Raw genomic sequence first — 10,171 nt, 5'->3', positions numbered from 1 at the left:
ACACCTGGCTCGGCGTGGAGGGGCGTGTGTTCCCTCCGGGCCGACCCGCCTGGGATTCCTGCCTTCCAGGTCTAGGCCCGGTGAGAGACTCCACAGAGCGGAGAGCTGCCATTCTTTCCTGGGCATCCCGGGGATCCCAGCGCCGGCCCAGGTACCAGCAGGTGGGCCGTGTACTGCGCACGCGCGGGTTCGCGGGCAGCCGCCTAGGCTCTGGGAGCAGCCCGGGCAGAGCTCTCTTGCCTTTCCGCCACCCCACCCCGGCCTGACCAACCCCTCGCCACCCACACCCCCCACCCCGGACAATGCGTCCTCCCCTGGGCTGGGTGGAGAACCCCGTCCCGCGAAACACCGGGCCCGCGCAGCGTCCGGGCCCGCCATCCCTCCAGCGGCGGCTCGCCTCCTCTTCGCCTCCGCTCCACCGTCGCCCGCCCGCCCGCCCGCCCTTGCCCCTGCAGCCTCCCAGCTGCCACCGTGGAGCGCCTGGCGGCTGAACGCAGACCCCAGGCCCCGCGCACGCTGGCGATGCCGACCGTTCCAGGCGGGAGGGAAGGCGGGCAGAGATGGAGAGACGAACGGGAGACCCAGAGGGCCCGAAGGATGGGCGGAGGGAAGTTGGGAGGGAGGGAGGCAGGGAGGGAGGGAGGGAGGGAGAGAGAGGGAGGCAGTGAGGAACGGAGGGAGAGACAGAGCGACTCAGGGACAGAGGGCGGGCGGGAGGGAGCCAGGGACAGAGGGAGGAAGGCAGAGAGAATAAACGGTCTCTGGCCTCCGGGAGCAACGGGACCCCCGCGCTCCGGGAAAAGGGTAAGCGCCCGGCGCGGGCTGAGGGCTGGGCCCACGGCCACCGCGTCGGGCCGGCGGGGCACCCATTCGCCCCGATTCCGTGGCCCAAGGAACGGGCGGCTTCCTCAGAGACAAAAGACCGGGACCCGGTTTGCCGTCGGGTTTTCAACCGCGTGGTTCACAGACCGCACTTCCCCAGGCTGAGCCTCGCAACGGAGCGCCAGGCCGACAGCCCCGACCACAGAGGAGCCACACTCAGGACGACTGAAGCGTGATTTGGGATTCCACGCTGCTGTGCCCTCTGCAAGGGGGCCTGTTGCTCACGTCTCTCCGGCCCCTGAAAGGCTGAGCATGTTGACTGTTTGCTTCCGGAGCTCTGCGGGCACCCACAGGCATCCAGGGAAGGGTGGAAGACTGGCATGGTGTCTCTTCGCTCCCCTTGCCAGTTTCCAAACCGGCCACACTGCAGACTCCCCATGTTGCGGGACACAGGAATCCATCGTCAGGCCATCACGCCGGGGATGCATCCTTTCCCTGGGGTCTCGCTCTGGTCTTCTGCGTGGGAATGAACGAGAGCCACACGCCTGTGCGTGTGTGAGACTGTCACGGCCACGGCGACACCCACAGGCATTGCCTCCTTCACGGAGAGAGGGCCTGGAAAACTCAAGACTCCCACGGAGGTTCAGTTCCACACTCCCCTCCAGCCTTCCAGGCTGGATTCTCCCTGCTGAAGGCGCGTGGGAGCCCAGAGAGCGGCCTCCAGTTCCCGCGGGATTCCTGGAGAGGTCCGGAGAGCCAGACCCCGAAACCCGCCCCCCTCACCCCTTCCCCCTCTCCCCCTTCCGCTTCGTCCCTCCCGCCCCCACCGCCACCCCCGCCCCCACCACCAGCGTCACCACCACCACCACCACCACCACCGCCCCCCCTCCCCCCGGCCCCAGGGGGCCTCCACGCCCTGGGACCCTTCCGGAGGGCGGGCTGTCCCAGGGCTCACCGCCATTCATGAAGGGGTGGAGCCTGCCTGCCTGTTGGTCTTTATAAGAGCGGCTGGCTGGCTGTCCGGGCCGGTCTCCTGGCTGCACCTGCGCCCAGTGCACAGGCCGGCTGAGGTGCCCGGGAGCCCGCGGGCCTCTCTCTGCCCGTGTCCGTCCGTGAAATTCCGGCCGGGGCTCCCCGCGATGGCTCTCCCGACACCTTCGGACGGCCCCCTCCCCGCGGAAGCCCGAGGACGAGGACGGCGAAGGAGACTCGTCTGGACCCCGAGCCAAAGCGAGGCCCTGCGAGCCTGCTTTGAGCGGAACCCGTACCCGGGCATCGCCACCAGAGAAGGGCTGGCCCAGGCCATCGGCGTTCCGGAGCCCAGGGTCCAGATTTGGTTTCAGAATGAGAGGTCACGCCAGCTGAGGCAGCACCGGCGGGAATCTCGGCCCTGGCCCGGGAGACGCGGCCCGCAAGAAGGCAGGCGAAAGCGGACCGCCGTCACCGGATCCCAGACCGCCCTGCTCCTCCGCGCCTTTGAGAAGGATCGCTTTCCAGGCATCGCCGCCAGGGAAGAACTGGCCAGAGAGACGGGCCTCCCGGAGTCCAGGATTCAGATCTGGTTTCAGAATCGACGGGCCAGGCACCCGGGACAGGGTGGCAGGGCGCCCGCGCACGCAGGCGGCCTGTGCAACGCGGCCCCCGGTGGGTGTCACCCTGCTCCCTCGTGGGTCACCTTCGCCCACGCCGGGGCGTGGGGAACGGCGCTTCCCGCACCCCGCGTGCCCTGCGCGCCTGGGGCTCTCCCCCAGGGGGCTTTCGTGAGCCAGGGAGCGAGGGCCGTCCCCGTGCTCCAGCCCAGCCAGGCCGCGCCGGCACGAGGGATCTCCCAAGCGGCCCCGGCACGCGCGGATTTTGCCTACGCTGCCCTGGCTCCCGCGGACGGGGCGCTCTCCCACCCTCAGGCTCCTCGGTGGCCTGCGCACCCGAGCAAAGGCCGGGAGGACCGGGACCCGCAGCGCGACGGCCTGCCGGGCCCTTGCGCGGTGGGACAGCCTGGGCCGGCTCAAGCGGGGCCACAGGGCCAAGGTGGGCTTGCGCCACCCGCGTCCCAGGGGAGTCCGTGGTGGGGCTGGGGCCAGGGTCCCCAGGTCGCCGGGGCGGCGTGGGAACCCCAAGCCGGGGCAGCCCCACCTCCCCAGCCCGCGCCCCCGGAGGCCTCCGCGCGGCAGGGGCAGGTGCAAGCCATCCGGGCGCCCCCCCAGGCGGCGCTCCTCCAGGAGCCGGGGCGCTCGTCTGCACTCCCCTCCGGCCTGCTGGATGAGCTCCTGGCGAGCCCGGAGTTTCTGCAGGGGGCGCAACCTTTCCTAGAAACGGAGGCCCCGGGGGAGCTGGAGGCCTCGGAAGAGGCCGCCTCGCTGGAACCACCCCTCAGCGAGGAAGAATACCGGGCTCTGCTGGAGGAGCTTTAAAAGGACGCGGGGCTGGGACGGGGTCGGGGCAGGGCGGTGGCCGGTGGCCTCTCTTTCGCGGGGAACACCTGGCTCGGCGTGGAGGGGCGTGTGTTCCCTCCGGGCCGACCCGCCTGGGATTCCTGCCTTCCAGGTCTAGGCCCGGTGAGAGACTCCACAGAGCGGAGAGCTGCCATTCTTTCCTGGGCATCCCGGGGATCCCAGCGCCGGCCCAGGTACCAGCAGGTGGGCCGTGTACTGCGCACGCGCGGGTTCGCGGGCAGCCGCCTAGGCTCCGGGAGCAGCCCGGGCAGAGCTCTCGTGCCTTTCCGCCACCCCACCCCGGCCTGACCAACCCCTCGCCACCCACACCCCGCAACCCCCAACCCCCACCCACGGAAAATGCGTCCTCCCCTGGGCTGGGGGGGACCCCGGTCCCGCGAAACACCGGGCCCGCGCAGGGTTCGGGCCCGCCATCCCTCCGGCAGCGGCTCGCCTCCTCTGCGCCTCCGCTCCACCGTCGCCCGCCCGTGTCCCTGCAGCCTCCCAGCTGCCACCGTGGAGTGCCTGGCGGCTGAACGCAGACCCCAGGCCCCGCGCCGGCGATGCCGACCGTTCCAGGCGGGAGGGAAGGCGGGCAGAGTTGGAGTGACGAACGGGAGACCCAGAGGGGCCGAAGGATGGGCAGAGGGAAGTTGGGAGGGAGGGAGGGAGGGGGGGAGGGAGGGAGAGAGAGGGAGGCAGTGAGGAACGGAGGGAGAGACAGAGCGACGCAGGGACAGAGGGCGGGCGGGAGGGAGCCAGGGACAGAGGGAGGAAGGCAGAGAGAAAAAACGGTCTCCGGCCTCCGGGAGCAACGGGACCCCCGCGCTCCGGGAAAAGGGTAAGTGCCCGGCGCGGGCTGAGGGCTGGGCCCACGGCCGCCGCGTCGGGAGGGCGGGGCACCTATTCGCCCCGATTCCGTGGAACAAGGAACGGGCAGCTACCTCAGAGACAAAAGCCCGGGACCCGGGTTGCCGTCGGGTTTTCACCCGCGTGGTTCACAGACCGCACATCCCCAGGCTGAGCCTCGCAAAGGAGCGCCAGGCCGACAGCCCCGACCACAGAGGAGCCACACTCAGGACGACTGAAGCGTGATTTGGGATTCCACGCTGCTGTGCCCTCTGCAAGGGGGCCTGTTGCTCACGTCTCTCCGGCCCCCGAAAGGCTGAGCATGTTGACTGTTTGCTTCCGGAGCTCTGCGGGCACCCACAGGCATCCAGGGAAGGGTGGAAGACCGGCATGGTGTCTCTTCGCTCTCCTTGCCAGTTTCCAAACCGGCCACACTGCAGACTCCCCATGTTGCGGGACACAGGAATCCATCGTCAGGCCATCACGCCGGGGATGCATCTTTTCCCTGGGGTCTCGCTCTGGTCTTCTGCGAGAAGACCTCCCAAGGTGCTGGGATTACAGGTCAGAGCCACCGCGCCCGGCCTGTACTTGTGTCTTTTCCAAAATTGACTATTTGGGGATAAGCTTAACATCCTCACTGCCTGCCTTTGCCCCCCACAAGTAATTAGCATACGCCTAAATAAAGTTTAAGCAAGCTAGCTCCACTATTCCCAAGCATGCATAATCTAGGGTCTAGTCTTTAGAAGTATAAAGGACAAATCGTAGGAGTACAACTACAGAAAATGTTGTACCCAAACTGGAAAGGCTTAAGTGATCAATTGACGGATTTGTGTTTCCTATGGAAGAGGGTAGAAGGCAGAGTGCTAATATAGATATATAGGGGAGAAGAGGACAGGGCTTTTATGAAATGAATGCAGTCAAATCTTGGGAAAAGTTTCTTAAGTAGCATGAATGTTAGAGAGAGGATTCATGCAATTTCAATCTTAGCCGTGTCTAAAAATATCAAGACATAGCCAGCAGTTTTTGAAAAATAAATTCTTCTCAACAAAACTATTAATGAGACTGATGAGGTGTTTCCTTTATTTTTTGTCTTCCAGTTACTTGGGTTTCACAGTCACATATTCAAGGGAGCGTACGGCTGTTTGGTAAAATGAGAGAATTCCACATCATGTTTTTGTTTGTTTGTTTTTAAAGATGAAAGAGCTGAACAACCTTGTTTGGTGTTAGCAATACCACCAGATTGTTCAAATTTCTTTAGAATCGTACTCCTTAAATTACACTGTGATGTAGTTTCAAAAATGGTCTGTAATGGCCTGTGAATTGACAGCTCATTAGGACATTCTTCAGTTTGGCTGAAACCAAAAATCCTGAAACCGTCGAAATTGAAAAATAATGGGGTTTGCCAAATTCTGCTTCTTACACTTTCACCTACCACGCCGTGTTCAAATAGTGTGCTTGATAAGTATCGGAAACTTAAGGTACTCTTAATTTCAGTATAGTTTCACCAAAGTGGTATTCTTTGTGAGAAAGCCATAATCTCATCAGTAAAGCCTTTCGAAAAGATCCAACGGAAAATATGAGCTAGCAACTCATCATGACAAGAAAGTAAAATTCAGGAAAAATCCTAAGGCAGAGCAGCTTCAGGCTTCGGTGTGATACTATCATAGTCTGGGCGCAGTGGCTCACGCCTATAGTCCCTTCACTTTGGGAAGGCAAGTTGGGGCAGGTCACCTGAAGTCGGCCGTTGAAGACCACCCTGGCCCAAATGGTGAAACCTCCTCTACACTTTAAACGAAAGACAAAAATTTGCCTGGCGTGGTGGCGTGCTCATTTAGTCCCAGCTAGGCTGGAGGCTGAGGCAGGAGAATGCCTTGAGCCTAGGATGCGGAGGCTGCAGTGAGCTGAGTTCAGGCCACTGTAATCCAGCCTGGGGGACAGAGGGAGACACTGTCTCAAAAATAAATAAATAAGTACATAAATAAATAAATAAAATGAAATGAAATTGAAATAATATTTTCACATTCCCCTCACCCGGCCCATTTTATTTTCAGAGTATTGGATAAACCACCTGTTTCCCTGTGCGTTAGAGATTTTTTTCCTCAGACATTGAAGTTTTCTAAGTGCAACTCCATAAAAAGTCTCATTTTTAGCGTAAATAGTTTCTTTATGGTCGTGAAACGTGAACTTTGCGATTCTGTGAGGAAGACTGAATTCTGAAGTACCCCCTGCATTTCCCGCCCCTCGCGTCCCAGGGGAGTCCGTGGTGGGGCTGGGGCCAGGGTCCCCAGGTCGCCGGGGCGGCGTGGGAACCCCAAGCCGGGGCAGCCCCACCTCCCCAGCCCGCGCCCCCGGAGGCCTCCGCGCGGCAGGGGCAGGTGCAAGCCATCCGGGCGCCCCCCCAGGCGGGGCTCCTCCAGGAGCCGGGGCGCTCGTCTGCACTCCCCTCCGGCCTGCTGGATGAGCTCCTGGCGAGCCCGGAGTTTCTGCAGGGGGCGCAACCTTTCCTAGAAACGGAGGCCCCGGGGGAGCTGGAGGCCTCGGAAGAGGCCGCCTCGCTGGAACCACCCCTCAGCGAGGAAGAATACCGGGCTCTGCTGGAGGAGCTTTAAAAGGACGCGGGGCTGGGACGGGGTCGGGGCAGGGCGGTGGCCGGTGGCCTCTCTTTCGCGGGGAACACCTGGCTCGGCGTGGAGGGGCGTGTGTTCCCTCCGGGCCGACCCGCCTGGGATTCCTGCCTTCCAGGTCTAGGCCCGGTGAGAGACTCCACAGAGCGGAGAGCTGCCATTCTTTCCTGGGCATCCCGGGGATCCCAGCGCCGGCCCAGGTACCAGCAGGTGGGCCGTGTACTGCGCACGCGCGGGTTCGCGGGCAGCCGCCTAGGCTCTGGGAGCAGCCCGGGCAGAGCTCTCTTGCCTTTCCGCCACCCCACCCCGGCCTGACCAACCCCTCGCCACCCACACCCCCCACCCCGGACAATGCGTCCTCCCCTGGGCTGGGTGGAGAACCCCGTCCCGCGAAACACCGGGCCCGCGCAGCGTCCGGGCCCGCCATCCCTCCAGCGGCGGCTCGCCTCCTCTTCGCCTCCGCTCCACCGTCGCCCGCCCGCCCGCCCGCCCTTGCCCCTGCAGCCTCCCAGCTGCCACCGTGGAGCGCCTGGCGGCTGAACGCAGACCCCAGGCCCCGCGCACGCTGGCGATGCCGACCGTTCCAGGCGGGAGGGAAGGCGGGCAGAGATGGAGAGACGAACGGGAGACCCAGAGGGCACGAAGGATGGGCGGAGGGAAGTTGGGAGGGTGGGAGGCAGGGAGGGAGGGAGGGAGGGAGAGAGAGGGAGGCAGTGAGGAACGGAGGGAGAGACAGAGCGACTCAGGGACAGAGGGCGGGCGGGAGGGAGCCAGGGACAGAGGGAGGAAGGCAGAGAGAATAAACGGTCTCTGGCCTCCGGGAGCAACGGGACCCCCGCGCTCCGGGAAAAGGGTAAGCGCCCGGCGCGGGCTGAGGGCTGGGCCCACGGCCACCGCGTCGGGCCGGCGGGGCACCCATTCGCCCCGATTCCGTGGCCCAAGGAACGGGCGGCTTCCTCAGAGACAAAAGACCGGGACCCGGTTTGCCGTCGGGTTTTCAACCGCGTGGTTCACAGACCGCACTTCCCCAGGCTGAGCCTCGCAACGGAGCGCCAGGCCGACAGCCCCGACCACAGAGGAGCCACACTCAGGACGACTGAAGCGTGATTTGGGATTCCACGCTGCTGTGCCCTCTGCAAGGGGGCCTGTTGCTCACGTCTCTCCGGCCCCTGAAAGGCTGAGCATGTTGACTGTTTGCTTCCGGAGCTCTGCGGGCACCCACAGGCATCCAGGGAAGGGTGGAAGACTGGCATGGTGTCTCTTCGCTCCCCTTGCCAGTTTCCAAACCGGCCACACTGCAGACTCCCCATGTTGCGGGACACAGGAATCCATCGTCAGGCCATCACGCCGGGGATGCATCCTTTCCCTGGGGTCTCGCTCTGGTCTTCTGCGTGGGAATGAACGAGAGCCACACGCCTGTGCGTGTGTGAGACTGTCACGGCCACGGCGACACCCACAGGCATTGCCTCCTTCACGGAGAGAGGGCCTGGAAAACTCAAGACTCCCACGGAGGTTCAGTTCCACACTCCCCTCCAGCCTTCCAGGCTGGATTCTCCCTGCTGAAGGCGCGTGGGAGCCCAGAGAGCGGCCTCCAGTTCCCGCGGGATTCCTGGAGAGGTCCGGAGAGCCAGACCCCGAAACCCGCCCCCCTCACCCCTTCCCCCTCTCCCCCTTCCGCTTCGTCCCTCCCGCCCCCACCGCCACCCCCGCCCCCACCACCAGCGTCACCACCACCACCACCACCACCACCGCCCCCCCTCCCCCCGGCCCCAGGGGGCCTCCACGCCCTGGGACCCTTCCGGAGGGCGGGCTGTCCCAGGGCTCACCGCCATTCATGAAGGGGTGGAGCCTGCCTGCCTGTTGGTCTTTATAAGAGCGGCTGGCTGGCTGTCCGGGCCGGTCTCCTGGCTGCACCTGCGCCCAGTGCACAGGCCGGCTGAGGTGCCCGGGAGCCCGCGGGCCTCTCTCTGCCCGTGTCCGTCCGTGAAATTCCGGCCGGGGCTCCCCGCGATGGCTCTCCCGACACCTTCGGACGGCCCCCTCCCCGCGGAAGCCCGAGGACGAGGACGGCGAAGGAGACTCGTCTGGACCCCGAGCCAAAGCGAGGCCCTGCGAGCCTGCTTTGAGCGGAACCCGTACCCGGGCATCGCCACCAGAGAAGGGCTGGCCCAGGCCATCGGCGTTCCGGAGCCCAGGGTCCAGATTTGGTTTCAGAATGAGAGGTCACGCCAGCTGAGGCAGCACCGGCGGGAATCTCGGCCCTGGCCCGGGAGACGCGGCCCGCAAGAAGGCAGGCGAAAGCGGACCGCCGTCACCGGATCCCAGACCGCCCTGCTCCTCCGCGCCTTTGAGAAGGATCGCTTTCCAGGCATCGCCGCCAGGGAAGAACTGGCCAGAGAGACGGGCCTCCCGGAGTCCAGGATTCAGATCTGGTTTCAGAATCGACGGGCCAGGCACCCGGGACAGGGTGGCAGGGCGCCCGCGCACGCAGGCGGCCTGTGCAACGCGGCCCCCGGTGGGTGTCACCCTGCTCCCTCGTGGGTCACCTTCGCCCACGCCGGGGCGTGGGGAACGGCGCTTCCCGCACCCCGCGTGCCCTGCGCGCCTGGGGCTCTCCCCCAGGGGGCTTTCGTGAGCCAGGGAGCGAGGGCCGTCCCCGTGCTCCAGCCCAGCCAGGCCGCGCCGGCACGAGGGATCTCCCAAGCGGCCCCGGCACGCGCGGATTTTGCCTACGCTGCCCTGGCTCCCGCGGACGGGGCGCTCTCCCACCCTCAGGCTCCTCGGTGGCCTGCGCACCCGAGCAAAGGCCGGGAGGACCGGGACCCGCAGCGCGACGGCCTGCCGGGCCCTTGCGCGGTGGGACAGCCTGGGCCGGCTCAAGCGGGGCCACAGGGCCAAGGTGGGCTTGCGCCACCCGCGTCCCAGGGGAGTCCGTGGTGGGGCTGGGGCCAGGGTCCCCAGGTCGCCGGGGCGGCGTGGGAACCCCAAGCCGGGGCAGCCCCACCTCCCCAGCCCGCGCCCCCGGAGGCCTCCGCGCGGCAGGGGCAGGTGCAAGCCATCCGGGCGCCCCCCCAGGCGGCGCTCCTCCAGGAGCCGGGGCGCTCGTCTGCACTCCCCTCCGGCCTGCTGGATGAGCTCCTGGCGAGCCCGGAGTTTCTGCAGGGGGCGCAACCTTTCCTAGAAACGGAGGCCCCGGGGGAGCTGGAGGCCTCGGAAGAGGCCGCCTCGCTGGAACCACCCCTCAGCGAGGAAGAATACCGGGCTCTGCTGGAGGAGCTTTAAAAGGACGCGGGGCTGGGACGGGGTCGGGGCAGGGCGGTGGCCGGTGGCCTCTCTTTCGCGGGGAACACCTGGCTCGGCGTGGAGGGGCGTGTGTTCCCTCCGGGCCGACCCGCCTGGGATTCCTGCCTTCCAGGTCTAGGCCCGGTGAGAGACTCCACAGAG

The sequence above is a fragment of the Pongo pygmaeus genome, chromosome 23 (assembly GCF_028885625.2).
Source record: "Pongo pygmaeus isolate AG05252 chromosome 23, NHGRI_mPonPyg2-v2.0_pri, whole genome shotgun sequence".
NCBI classification, from domain to species: domain Eukaryota; kingdom Metazoa; phylum Chordata; class Mammalia; order Primates; family Hominidae; genus Pongo; species Pongo pygmaeus.
This window is presented reverse-complemented; position numbering follows the sequence as displayed.